At 44.2% G+C, this 14,761-nt stretch overlaps 1 protein-coding gene across 2 annotated transcripts in view; it reads left to right on the forward strand.

Moving 5' to 3' along the window:
• Nucleotides 1-529: 529 nt before the first annotated feature.
• Nucleotides 530-14,761, forward strand: part of EPB41L3 (erythrocyte membrane protein band 4.1 like 3) — a 94,621-nt gene continuing 80,389 nt past the window's right edge. The window contains exon 1 of one of the 2 annotated variants that reach the window (XM_041399283.1): nucleotides 530-632. The gene's annotated coding sequence lies outside the window, so the exon portion shown is untranslated. Of the gene's footprint in view, nucleotides 633-12,102; nucleotides 12,157-14,761 lie in introns of those variants that run through there. The other variant, XM_041399284.1, reaches the window with a different exon arrangement.

A 14,761-nucleotide genomic window follows, 5' to 3' on the forward strand; every position in this document is an offset into this window, starting at 1 on the left:
CAGCGGGGAGGGCGGCGGAGGCTCTGCGGGGACACACACAGGCTCGGCTGCTCCCGCCGCAGCTCTGCCGGGCGGCCGAGGGTGGGAGGGCGATTGCAATTTTAATTTTTTTCAGGACGATACGCATTTCTGTGGGAAACTTCTGTAGGCGGCAGAGGCACGGCGGAGGGGGGCGGGCGAGGCGCGTGGCGTGGTGGGGCGCACCCCGAGCCCCCCTAGGGCCGTGCCTGCCCCCGTGCCCCGCTCACCTGGGGGACACAACACCTGGGCGGCGCAGGGGCCCGGCCGGGGCTGCGCTGCTCGCCGTGGGGGGGTTACCCCCTACCCCCCCGCCCCGGGCCGTGGCTTCTGCAATGCGGTGGGTGTGGTTATGCACGGAGCACATCGCAGCCCCGGACCGCTGCAGTGGCAGCACCGCGCCGGCCCCCTCCCTGCCGGCAGCGAGGGGCCCCGCCGGGCCGGGCTGCCCCGCTCCGCCCCGCGCCGCGCGGATCGCGCCTCCCTGCCTGCCCGACACGGCGCGGGCTCCCAGGTGCTCGGCAGCGCGGCTCGGACGCTGGAACCCCTCACTGTTCCCCATCCCTACTCCTGGCCCCGCGGAGCGCGGCGTGGAAGTGTCGGTGCTCGGCCAGGTCTGTGGGGAAAGGGGAATAGAGAAGGCGCGGGTGCGACCAGCGTGAGGGCTGAGCGGGTCCGTCGGTGCTCCCGCATCCCGGGTGCGGCCCCGCGCCCTTGGGCTGCCAGAGAGGGACCGGGGCGGGTCGGTGGGAAAGGATTTTCTCCTTTTCGGTTGTCCCATTTTTCATTCAAAGGCGAAACTTCATCACATGTAGCGAGAAGCTTAAAAACTTGCACTCCTGTGGAAATCGCAATAGCAAATCATCCCTGTCTGGCCTTGTGCTGTCTTGATTTAATTTCTCTTGGGGCTGTGCTGGAGGAGGAAAGCGGTTGTTACTCTCACCACTGTTCTCCGGTGTGTGCCCCTGTTTGAGATGGAAACTGTTTCCTCCACTGAACATGCACGTTGCTTCGAAGTTGAAGGGAAACTACTTACAATGTTAGAGGTCTTTTCTGTCAAAATGATTGAAAGTCAGAGACCTGCTTGCCAAAAAAACAAAACAAAAAAAAACCCAAAAAAACAAAAAAAAAAAACAAAAAAAAAAAAACAAAAAAAAAAAACCAACGACCCGCTTGCCAAAAAAAACAAAACAAAACAAACAAAAAAAAAAAAAAAAACAAAAAAACAAAAAAAAAACAAAAACCAAAAGACTCCTTTTAAGTGGCTTCACTGGTTACGTGTGTCCCATGCACATCTGTTCTTTTACAGCCTGGTGAGCTGAGTGATACCTTTTTATTTTACTTTTAGTGTTGTCAGCAATTATCTCTGTCCATAGAAAACTGAAAGGTTTGTATAAAGAAAACAAGTATTACTAAATCCCATTAAAAATAAGAATATAAGCAAACTACATAAGGCTTGGACCAGTAAAGGTCAGATGCAGTTGAATGTGTGCTTTTTCTCTAATTCTATGGAGAAGAGTCCTTTCACAGAGTATTAAAAGGTCAAGATCATCATGCAGCATCAATGATGTTGTTAAATTCACTGCTCTTGCTGCACCTCTGAGTGTGTACATGCATAATAGAGTATAGGCAAATACTGCTATGCTGGTCTCCTTGGGTTGGAAAGTTTCAGCTCTAGTGTGAGGATGAGACCTGCATGGCAATCAGGGGAGGAGAGGAGAGCCTGAGAGCACTGCATTGGGGTAAGAGCTGCTGGAAGTTTATTCCTTATGGCACTGCATGAACATGAAGGCTCCTTGAGCTGCTGGCATGCTGTAGACCTGCTTGCTGCAGCAGAGAACACGACACACATCGGGAAACATTAAAAATACGCTGGTTCTATTTTATGAGACCAGTACAGCCCTGGCCTCTCCCGTCACTAATTGCCTGCAGTCGCATCCCTCTGTTAGTGGTGCAGCTGATGGCCTTTTCTCCCCGAAGGCTTCCCCATAGGATGAGGAGCTGCTCGGATGCGCATCAGGAGCTCATCCCATGGGAGCCCGCTGCTGCGGTGGGCAGGTTTAGCCTTGAGGAGGAGCTGCGGGGGAGGGGGGGTGCAGGGTGTGGCACCCATCCCCAGCCTCCCCCTGCGCCTCTGCTTGGCGGCTCCTCACTGGGCAGGGCTGTGTCTGACTGCTGGAGAGCTGCACCAAAGCTGGAGAGGGCTGGTTTGGGTTGGGGCTCTGTTCTCTCTTCCGAGAAGGAGCAAGTGAAGGTGAAGCTACAACTTACGTAATTTTTCATTTAATTGGGATGAAGTCTTTTCTTGTCTGTAGTGGAAACCTGCTGAATATTTAGTCTTTAATGAGAAATAATTGTTATTCAGAGATTTTCTTTGAAATCTAAAGGGGTAGGTGATAGTAGATTTGTCCCACAGCAGCGTGGTCGCATCTATGTTTGTTGTGTTTGTTGTTTGATGTGTGCTTGTGAGTTTCATGGGGGTTATGCATGGTTGTTTTCTTAAAATATGTAAAATGTCACTTCTTTGTATTTCAGGCATGATTTTGACTTAACAGAAAGTTCTTGAAATGTGTTAAATGTGTTATTCACGGTGGGTGACATTCAGACTTGTTTCATGGAAATCTCATGTACCAGTAAATGACTGCTTGTTGTCTGAGGGAAAACATCAAACCATTTATAAGTGGTTATAAAAGACTTCTTGTCTCTCATGAGATGAAGCATCAGCTTTATTTCTTGGGCTACAGCATTTTCAACACAAAAGTGTGAAACTATGTGACTTTGTCACATCAAAATACATCCTTGGCTGAGAATCTCTGTGTGTTCTGTGCATGTTTAATATAAGTTGGGCTTTGAAAACAAAGAGTCAGTCTATGCAGGAAGGGCTGTTGTGAGTCTGCAGGATTGTGTTTTTTCAATGTGTATAGCATGGCACTAGGATTTTGTGGTTTAGCATCTTATTTATCACATATTTACAGGAAATATTTTATGACTGCAGTGTTTGAATGTTCAAAGTGTTTTGTTCAAACAAAATTTCTCTCTAATCAAGTGAGTATAAATGCATGCATATAACTGAAAAATATGATTGCTGTCAACTAAGCTGAAAATTAGACTGAAAAAGTGTTTATTCTGGATGATGGATTGCTTCTATTTTGTACAAAAGTTGTAGAGTATAAGAGTGTTACCCAGAACTAGACTTAAATAAGCATCACTAAGCAGTTTGAGTCAGTAGCATAAAGGAAGTCTTTAAAAGAGATGAACCACTGGAAGAATGATAGATTAGCTAGCTTTTATAGCATGTTTCTCTAAATTTTCAATCTCCAGTGTTAGCCATTTATAATGGTTGGGGAATGGTCCAGGTCTAAATGAGTATATGGACACATTGCACTGCCTCTTTCAATAGCTGGCTTGAAACACCCAAAGAGAAAGGCTAGTTTTCTTTGGGAAGATCTCAATTTCTTAAAGGGAACAGCCTAGGTAGTGGAGAAGAGGAGCGTAAGCACTTTCCGTGGCTTTGGTAAGAGAAAACCTACAGGCCCTTTGCTCCCTCCCCTGCCACTCTCAATTGTTGTCACCATCACCATCAGTGCAGAGGAAGCTCCGGAGGATTGCTGAGGATGAGTACCTCTGGAAAAGCAGAAATGGGTCAGTATTTGGGACAACTGAGTGACAGTGTGCTGTATAGACAGCAAAATCAGTATCTCCTGCACCTTTCCTAGTAATTGATATAATACAATTTGAGTAATTGTCAGCTTTTTGTCTCTGGGGGAAAATGAAATCTTTAAATTTTACTTCATCTTTGTATCAGCGGAACTGGCTGTTCTTGAATAAAGTGGGTAAAAGCAAAAATGAAATGATATTCTATTAAATCATGAATCTATTTGCATCCTATGGGATGCAGTATATGAAAGAGTATTACATAAATGAAAGTTTAAAAAGTACACAGAACAAAAAAAAAAATTGGGGGGGGGGGGGGAAGAGCTTTTCTACAGAGACCTCATCAATTTTTACCCTTTCCTTTATAGATCTTGGAAATACTTGGTGTGCCACAGATAGACTCCTTTTAAGTGGCTTCACTATCTATCAAAACTGATCTGTTGGCAAGCTGAGAAACAAAAGAAGTACAGAAATCTGCATGAGGATCACCCACCAGATGTTTGATCCCATTGAGAAAAGTCTTTCAGTTTAAAGGGTTAAAGAAAAACGTGGAAACTGGGGACTCGGAGCATGTGTTGGGGATAAAGGGCTAGAATAAATGGAAAGCAGATGTTAATATAAAAAAATATATTTTCAGGAAGGGTAAGGGAATGTGAAGAGAAAAAAGCAGGATACAATTCTGAATACCTGCTCATGTGTGGGTATTTGTATGAAACAGATGTTTATTGGCAAATGGAACAGGGGGAAGCATTGCTCTGTCACAGCATTGCTCTGTTATGTGAGTCTTGGGAGAAGAAAGCTCCTGTGTGAAATAGAGAATGGTTGATGATTCTAATTTAGGGCTATGTTAAATTTGGGACTGCCAAGGTGTAGCACGTGCCCATTGCCTGGCTTTTACTGCAGCCTTTTTCCCATAAGGAAGGAGTTGTTTTTTTTGTTCCCAGGTGGGCTGCAGCTAGCACGTGAGTGAATAATTTGAGGTGGCAACAGCTGACCCTGGTGGGTTTTTGTTTGGAGCCCTGTGGATGAACAGTGGGATGTTCATGGGATAGAGGTAGGGAAAACACCTGGCCCTGTCCATATCAGACCAAGGCACACTTAGGCCTGTGGTTTTCTTCTGCTCTGTAGTCATGCCCTGCTCCTCCAGTTCAGGCTCTTCCCCATCACTCCCCCTGCATGTGCCCTTTCCCTGGCTGCAGTCACTGGTGGGGTCCCCCTGTTGTTGGGCTCCTTGGTGGAATCCCTGCTGGAACCTGATCCTCTGGCACTCTCCATTTTTCCCATCACCCAAGAAAGTGGCCAAGTACCTGCCCTGCTTTTCCTCCTCCTCATTTGGGATTATTCCTTCATATTCCTCATCCTCAGAGCTTCATCCCTTGCAGCGCAGTCACAGCACTCTCCACCTCCCTGGCGGAGGTAAGTCCTGGGAGACAGCCGCATGCTGGGGTGCACCAGCAGCCTCTTCCCTGGTGGCAGGAGGTGGCACCACTCATGGCATCCAGAGAACTTGACACTGCTGTTAGCAGTGGAGCAGGAGGACTCCCTGGTGGTGGAGGTTACTTTGTTTAGTCCTTATGAATCTGAGGGCAATTATGTGTAACACCTCCGGTTCCCTAGGATGTACTGGCTGCAAATAAAATCTAGTTTAATAAGCCAGGAAATGTAAACAGGCTGTGAAGAACAGAAGAAGAAAAAAAAAAAAAAAAAAACCAACCAAAAAAACACACCAGCTCTTCCAGACCTAGGAAACGTATGTTTATACTAACTGAGAGACCTGTTCTTGCACCCTGACTCATGTCGGGGAGTATCTTAGTCCGTCAGTCTTCCCACGGAAATTGGTAAGCCTGGCTGTGAAGCAAGTCTCAGTTTGGTTTAGATTGAGGCATCAAAATCTGACCCAACCAAATTGTAGCTTGGGTCAGGAAGGTGAAATCTTTCTAAGGACACTGGAAATGATTACTTCACCAGGCGCTCTGTATGTATCACTGTTTTCTTTCAATTAAATTACTGCTTTTGCAGAGCAACTGCTGGTGCAGACAGAGCTTAGCCCCTCTGCTCCCAGCAGAGTGTGATTCCTGAAGGTGCCCCACAGATGGTGTCCGTACATGGACATATGCATATATACAAAGAGAAACATCATTGCTTGCCTGTGAGAATTATCTGTAGCAAAAAATCTGATACCTCTGCTTTGTTACTGATAGTGGTTCCTAACCTTGTGTATCAGTAAATACGAGGTTTGATAAAGACAGTGGGTGGTGTATAAAAGTGTGTGCTCAGGAAAGACCCTAAAAGGGTCTTTTAGTTTGACCAGACAGTCTCGATAGTCCAGGCACTGGTTGCACAGAGCCCTCTGTGTGCGGTGTCTGGCACTGGCATTGGCCAGCGAGGTTGGGGAACGATGGGCAGCTGCCTTTTTGGAGGTCAGCATGTCACTTTGTCTTGAAGCAGGCATAAAACATAGGTCTCGCTTCTGCTTGAGGGGCTGGCCCAAGGTGAAGTGGCTTCTTGTAAGCAGGTTTCTTCATTGATCATTTTTTAATGATCGCACAGTTTGCTGACACCACCAAGCGGTTTGGTGTGGCTGACATGCTGGAGGGAAGGGATGGCATTCAGAGGGACCTTGACAGGCTTGAGACGTGGGCCCATGTGAACCTCTTGAAGCAAGGTCAAGTGCAAGGCCCTGCACAGGGGTTAGGACAAACCCAGGCTCAAATACAGGCTGAGAGATGGATTGAGAGCAGGCCTGAGGAGAAATACTGAGGTGTTTGTGTAAGAGGAGCTCAACATGACAGCAAGGCATGCTCACAGCCCAGAAAGTCAACAGCATCCTGGGATTCATCAAAAGCAGTGTGGCCAGCCAGCTGAGGGATGTGGTTCTCTCTACTCTACTCTACTCTCATGAACCTTACCTGGAATATTGCTTCCACCTGTGGGTCCCCAGCACAGGAAAAGTGTAGACCTGTTAGAGCAGATACAAAGGAGGGCCACAAATGTGATCAGAGGGCTGGAGCACCTCTGGTAAGAAGACAGACTAAAATAGTTGGGGTTGTTCAGACTGGAGCAGAGAAGGCTCTGGGTAGACTGCATTGGGACATTTAAGGGGCATTACAGAAAAGAGGGAGAGGCTTTTTACGTGAGCATGTAGTGATAGGACAAGGAGGAATAGGCAGGTTTTTTAGAGAAGTTGTGGATGCCGCATCCCTGAAAGTCATAGAATCATAGAATCTACTGAGTTGGAAAGCCCCATCAAGGACCATAAAATCCAACTCCTGGACCTGTCCAGAACACCCCAAGATCCATACCATCTGCCTGAACACATTGCCAAGGGGCAGGTGTCCAAGGCCAGGTTGGATGGGGCTTCAAGCAACCTGGTCTAGTGGAACGTGTCCCTGTCCATGGCAGGGATATTGGAACTTGGTGAGTTTTAAGGTCCCTTCCAACCTAAATTATTCTAGGATAATGGCAATGTGTGGCTACTTTACCAAGTGTCTCACTGGGCAAGTGCTGTTGTAAAATTTCAATAACAGCCCTGGAAGGAGGAGCCCAGCTGTAGGTGAAGTGAAATGACAAGGGTTTTTTTTTAACCTTGGAATTTGTCTTTTCCATTTCTTCTGTCTTACCCATTTAGATCATTCCAGAAGACTAAGGCTTTGGTCAATTATATGTGCTTAAAGAGAAACACTGTAATGTAGTTTCCACTGTACTGGAGCATTATTCTTGTACAGCTGGAGCTGGCAGCCTTTCATTCCCTTACCACCTCCTTTTTCTCTCCTAAAAATAGCAGCACACTACAGCAGTATTACAGGAGAGGCAGAAGAACGTTTCCTGAGCAACAATTTTTGCTGGATAGTGGTTGAGGTAGCATCAAGAGCAGATTTGGAGGAAGTTGGAGGACGATATAAATAGGAACAGAACAAAATGGGACAAAGATAAAATAGGTACGGAGAGGATGAGGCTGGTCAGTGAAAAGCCTGTGGATGGTGATGTTCACTGGGCTGTGTAACAGTCTTCCTGGGGAATTGGGAGAAACCTCAGCACTTGAATCATTTAGGAGTTGTCGAGACGGAGCACTCGGCAGCACTGTATGGGTAACAGACTCATGGTGCAGATAGGAGGCGTGGGTGACATGACCTAATTTTCATCTCTGATTTCTATGATTTATTAAAGAGTTTTGCAGACTTTCTCTTAGCAGGCTTAGAGCTGGAATTTGAAGCATGGCAATTAGGAGGATCCTTTAATACAGTGCCAGCACTGTCGGGGTTTCATCTATTACTTGCAGGGGTAGTGTGCGAAGTGCAGAAAACAGAGGCTGGGGACAGGCTCTATGCCAGCTTAGATCTGGTATTGACAGTGGTTTGCTTTCTGTGTTCAGTCCTGCCCTCAGTGCCACTACTAGTAATTGTGGATTATAATTATCTATTCATGGGCTATAGTAGATATTTTGGAAAAAAAACCAAGCCATCAACCACAGCCACTTCGCGTGCCACTCTATTTAATCTTGACACTCCCAAGAAATAGAGAATAGCTGATTTGTTTCACTATCCTGATCTTGGGAATCCCTTCATGCCTGGGTTGGAGAAGCAGAGCCAGCAGACAATGCTTCTGTCCTCACCAGTTTACCAAGATAGGGAGAAAAGACAGCACCCATTTCCTTCATCAATATATTTAAATATATTTAACCAGGCTTTCTGTCTGCATAAACAATGTACCTACTTTTTATTTGCACAAACTAACTATACCATACAGTTATTGTGATGGTGAAATGCTGATATACTTGAAAGTATATATGAAAGAAATGCTGAAATTACTTGAAAGCTAAAGTAAACATACTTGAAAAGCCAGCCTTATGCTTCTAAGTGTTGGTGCTAAGGTTGTTATTTCTGATCTGTTACCCGTTGACCACAGCTCTTGTGAAGCTCAACCACACAGAATTTCATATTTAAGGTTTGAAAGTATTCTATCCTCCTCTGCTACTTCTTTGACTTAGATTTCTTGACTTATTTTTCATTGTGTGAACCTGAAACTGTTTTTCTTACACTTGCATCATATATAAACTAGGAATATTTTTCAGCGTAGCTTCTCTGCCAACATGATAATGCAGAGCAGTAAAGCCAGTCCTTTTCTCAGCCCTAGGGGACAGTGATTGAATTAAGGATGCAGAGCTGAAGAATAAAAAAAAGTTCTTTCCTTTTAAATTGTTGCCAACTTCCCACTGCTGTGCTGTAGGAACAGACATAAAATGTCTCTTGTCAGTACAGGGCAAACTGCATGGTTTTGGGGTTACCCATGGGGGCAAAATGCCTACATTGACCAGTAGGATACCAGCAGCTTCTGTAACAGTAATGTCTGTATTAAAGCAAACTCTTTACCTGGCTTTGGACTTCCTCCCTCTCAAGCTCCAATGTTGTTTTAACCTATCCGCTTTGCAGACACGATCACTGTATTTTCCCCATCCCTTGTTGCTCTGAATCACCTTGCCTCACCCCAGTAGAAGTTTGGGTATTGCAATTTATTTTCCTGATTCCCTGTGTCCTGCATTTTCCACCATCTGAAGTGCCCCTTTCTAACTCTAGCCAGTGTTTTTTCTATCTAAAAGCAAAATAGCCAGTACAAAAAAAGATGCCCCCCATGACCTTCTGATCCTGTGATGTTGCTTTGAAGAACACTTGGTGTATTTATGCCTCCTTCTTTAAACCAGTCTGTGGAAATTTATATGGGTGTTTGATATTTCCATAGATTCATAAGAAATCTTGCTGTGCTTTTTTTTTTTTTTTTCCCCTAAGCGAAAAAATGCTGGTATGCACTAGAAGATGCGACAACAAAACATTATGTTAAAAACTTTCTAATTGCCTAAGAAGATACCCATCTCTCTCCGGCTTCCGAGCAGCTATAAAGGGACAAAACAGATACATTAACTACATACTGCATTGTGTACTTCGCTGAAAATGCTTTGCCACCTTTCTTTTAAGGCATGCCAAGGTTATCACTGTACCTAACCTGCAGAACTGTGAGTGTGCTTCCTTGATAGTGTCCTCTGTGCCTGGAATGTTGTTGTAGGAAGAAAAAGCTCTGCAGGACAGTATTTGGCAAACAGATCAAGGTCTCAGCCAAGGAAATACATTGTCTGTTCATTTTCTAAACAAAACGAGCTCAGCTGAAAGCATGTGTTTTGTATCTGGTTTCCACTGGCTGTATTTTGATTTTGTAAAGTAGATGTAATATGCAATTATTTCTGCAAACGTGACATTGTTTAAAAAACACTAGCTGTTAAATATTTCTTAATTAAATGTTGGCTCCTGAGCCTGAAAGAAACTGTCCAGAAATTCAGAAGGGATAGCACAAACCTTAACAAGAGTCTGAATAAGAGTTTACATAATGAATGGAATTATTTCCTACTTAAAAACATACTGAAGATGTGGGCTGAGCAGAATTCACTCTTTGACTAATCTCATGTTTAAGCCCAACATCTCTACATTTCCAGGCAAGGAATCCTGCTTTCTGCTGGCATTTAGTCTTCGTTTTAAGACCTTGGGTAGCCTACTCTTAACCTACTATTCTGAAGGTGTGGTGAATGGAAACCCCATTTTATTAACACTGTAGAAATTTTTAGAACTTTATTTCTTTCTCAATTCTGGTAGGACATGCAATGAGGAAACTATTGATCACTAATACTAGAGAGGCACAAAATTGGGGCATAAGAGTAATAATATAGCATTGCTTAAGACAGTTCTGAAAAATGCAAGATATCTTCCAGAGCTGGGGTGACAAGGCATGATGACAAGTATATTCCATTGGAAAAAGGCAATTCCTTGAAAACTTAGTGTGAGCTTGGAGTATTTCACAGACACACCGAATAAGCTGAATTGGAAGGGACCTTCAATGATCTTCAAGTCCAGTTCCTGGCCCAATCATCACACCATGTGCCTGAGAGTATTTTCCAAACACTCCTTGAACTCTGCTAGGCTTAGTGCTGTGACCACTTCCCTGGTGAAGTGCCGTGTTCCAGTGCCCAAGCAGTCTCTTGGTGAACCTTTTCCTAATATCTAATTGAAACCTCCCCTGACACGAGTTCAGGCCATTCCCTCAGGTCCCATCACTGGCAAATGTAGTAGTGGCTAGCAACAGGTAGTTTTCATTCAGTTTCAAATAAAAAGCTCCACAGTCCCTCTAGTCCTCCCTGTCTGAGCCACAAGTACAGAACACACAGCTCTTTTCAGGTGCAGATAAAGGCCTCAGCTTCATTTCTGTCACCTTCCTTGCAAACCACAGCACTTCTTATCAGTGGGCCTGCCCAGAGTCCTCCCCTGCTTTGGAAAACAAAAGGTAGGAGGTAGCAGTGGGGACAAGGACAAGGTCCTGGGCCCTCCTGGCTGTTGTGCTTGCAAGGAGCAGGACATCACTCTGTGGTGCTGCAAGACATGGCTTCTCCTTCTCAAGGACGTTCTGTAGCAGCTCCTGAGGCTGGTGGCTGACTGACTGCCTGCTCTGCTTGGTCTTTTGTCGTAGGCGCCGCCAAGATGAATAATTCAGTTTGTCAGGTGAAAATTTAAATTGCATCAGTCACACCTCTTCTGGAGTTTTATCCTGTGATTAAAAATGACAAACGGGTTTCAATGAAACACTGTTTTCATGTTCTCCTAACCTCTCAACACGTACGTATTTGAAGCTTAAGAGTGTCACACGCACTCTTTGAAATCTGTCTTTAAAATTATATGTTTAATGTAAGGAGGGAGAAAAGTTTCACCTGTAGTTTAGAGAGAACTGAAAGTGTATCCATTTTCACCTAAAATATTGACCTTTCTCGCCTTGCTGCTAGGAACAAAGCCATAGCTGTTCAGGCTTTGAATTTCTGCACCTGTCTGGCATGATCCTTGCTGAGAAGTGATGCTTTTAGAGTTGACTAAACCTGCAGTGATTAATGATTAAACCTGGTAGTCTACCAAAATAGCCTTACAGTAGCTGATAAATCCTGCGCAGTTATGGAAATCCATTAAAACCTTACTGTTAAATTGTTAATCTCAAGCAGTAGTATAACATGGAAAACCAATGCACCCCTTTCCTGAAGGGGCCCCACTTTGTTTAAATGCCTGGTAACTTCCAGCAAGGTTGCAGCCTCATCCTCTATGAAACCGACCTGCAGTTTCATAGACATGAAGGCTGCATCTTGGCACTCAATTTTACTCTGACACGTGAGGCAAAAGGCAAAACCAAAGCATGCTGTGACTCCTGAACATGTTGAAGGAGACACTGAGGTGGCAGATCCCAAACATCGCGGAGTCTTCTGCAGGCTGCAGGCTGTGGGCTGTCGGGATTGCCAGCTGGCACTTGCCAATCATACTATGAATGGAGCCTGCTTGCTGTTTTTGGTGATGGTGCTTCAGCAGTCAAGCAGATGTTGCCCTACTCTATAACAGATAGTATTTGGAGATACAGGCTCCTGGGTTTTGGTGTGCAGAGTTGCAGAGCTCTGGGATTGAGGATGATGTGCGTGTCTCTCCAGACTGCAGGTTTGGGTTGGGGAAACCTTTTGGGCTCAAAGGCTCAGCAGGTGTCCTAGACATTTGGGGCTTACAAAAATAACAGCATTTTGTGGCTGTTTGGGGGGGGGGTGTGGTTCTTGTAATGGTCTGAAGGGCTTGTGGATGATGAGTTTTTGAACCCCACGCTGTGTTCCCACTGGGTGTTACGCTGCCTTCACCCGCTTTCTTCAGCTTCCTCGGTGTCTTGTTATGTCACGTTACCAAAAAATACAGCATTAGCTTCAGACATCTTCTCCCTTTTTCAACTGTGAAGCCAGTAATTTTCTTATAAAATATCAAGTCCTCTTGAACACTGCAAGAATAGTACCAGACAGAAATGTTGTCAGCTAGCTTTGCTGTTTAAGTAATCTCTTACATGAATGTGAAAAAAACATTTTCAAGATTTTAACTGCTAACGTCAATTTACTGTTGCAATCTAAAGTAAGATATCAGACCTTTCATTATTTTAATTCAGGCTCCTGTTTAAACTTTGGGCTTGAACCAAATAGCTTGGTAAATGCTGTTGGTTATAGAGCTCTTTCTAGTATATTTTCCGTACAAAATGTGTAAACACATGCAGTGTTTATGCATCACTTTTCAAGCTCTTTGCATTCCAGCTATTGGCACTATAAAAATGCATCAGTTTAATTGTTAAGATAATACTACTTGGCCATTTAATTTCCCTGGTAAAACATGAGACAGCTTGTAAGTGAATGGAAGGTTTTTAGCCAAAAACCTGTAAAGGCAAGAGGCTTTGATTCTAGTCCATGGTCTTGGAAATTGGAAAAAGAGCTTTTTAAGGACTACTTAGTAATAAATGATGGATATTGGTGCCATCTCTTAGTGTGGCAGCTGGAAAGTTTAATTATAGGCTGGAAAGTCAGTTAGGGATTAAGGAAAGTGTTAGCAGAAGGGGTGAATGTTAATGACAGCTGTTTGCTGTAGGCTTCAGTAAGGCAAAGAACATATAGAACATAAGCATAGGGACAAACATATGCTGGCTTTGAACATTCAAAAACACCAGGCCTTTGTGCTTTGGCACATGACACCAGTTTGAGTGAATTCATTTTACCATCTTGCACTTGTGGAGTGGGGGAGAAATTATTTCTTTCAGTTTCAGAGTCCTCAGCACAGGGGAGCTTGTGTTCACAGTTGGAAAACAGCACCTGGGCCAGGGATAAATATAAACTGGGAGAGAAGCATGTACTCATATCCTCATTAGGAGAGTGGAGTTGGCCTGAGAGAAGGGCAGTGAAATGTTTGGGCTGAGGTCCTGACATGCCCGTGCCTTGCACTGGCTTTGCTCTTGTCCCAAACAGCACACTGCCTGTGCCTGCAAAGACCTGTGAACTAAAACAAGTTAGAAAACTCATGGCATGGAGTGCAGGGGTTGTAAGCATGTCGTACCTGGTGTTGCAGACCCACACATGCAGTTGCTGGGAAACTCCAAATCCTTTTGCTTCTGAAAGCGATACATTGGGAAATAGTTCTGCATCTGCTCAGGGAACCCATAAATCCTGTTGTACAGGTCAGGCACTACTGCTGAGGTCAGAAACACTGCAAAGGGCAAGGCTGGTTACAGCCTACACAGTGTTAAGGCTGAACCAGTATTCCTGTTCTGTCATTCTCCCAGGTACTCAGTTTAGGTTTTTCATTCAAGTACATTCAGTCTGTTCTGAAAATAGCTAAATAGCTTTTTTTTTTTCCTTCTATGGCACAGGTTCTTCACTATATAAATTTTTTTTTGAATGAAGAGGAGTTGTAAGGGATGTGTGCCAGACTTAAGCTTGCTAGGTGCATACATGACTTAACAAGTCTGCTTTCTAACAAAAAACCTGCTTTCTGCAGTAAGCAGATGTCATCCTCTGAGGATGGAGAATGATAGCATAAGCCATCTTTTGAGAAAAACAAAAACTCCAAAAAAAAAAAAAAAGAAAAAAAGATCAAGCACCTCCCCACCCCAAACCCAAGAAACAAACTCGCAAAGGCAACCCAAAAACCCAACAACCTCACAAATCAAAAATCCAGCCTTTTTGTTATGAAGAGTGTTTGAAACAGATGTGCAACCATGGCTTGTTGGTGTTTCTAGTCTTAGAGAAGTTTGGATTTATCCTTCTTGTGTGTGAGTTTTAAAATTCCCTTCTATTCAGTCATAGTAGTAGACCTGCTGTACCTTACAGACTACTATGGCCACAGCATTAGAGGAATAAACTCAAAGAATCATCTTCTCTATTAATATTGAACTAAGTTGAACATGTGTGTTATTTATGATACATTTCATAGATTTATAGCTGCAAGTGATCTTCCTTTACAATTAAAACTTGCAGTGCACAAATATGTATTTAGTTTAATAAGCGGCAAAACTGTCTCCTCTGAGACTTCTGGGTGTTACAACACTGAGGTTGTTGCAAAAGTAATTCAGCCTGTCTGCACTTACTTGCATGTGACCAACCATAATGAATGTATGGCTGTGGTGTATAGGGTGGTACAGTTGAGTGCTTGAAAAATTACAAAATAATCTTCATAAAAAAATTGGGAGCTTTTGGGTGCTTGCCAGTTTTGGTTACAGC

Source organism: Onychostruthus taczanowskii, unplaced genomic scaffold (genome assembly GCF_017590055.1).
Source record: "Onychostruthus taczanowskii isolate IOZ18803 unplaced genomic scaffold, ASM1759005v1 scaffold16, whole genome shotgun sequence".
Lineage (NCBI taxonomy): Eukaryota > Metazoa > Chordata > Aves > Passeriformes > Passeridae > Onychostruthus > Onychostruthus taczanowskii.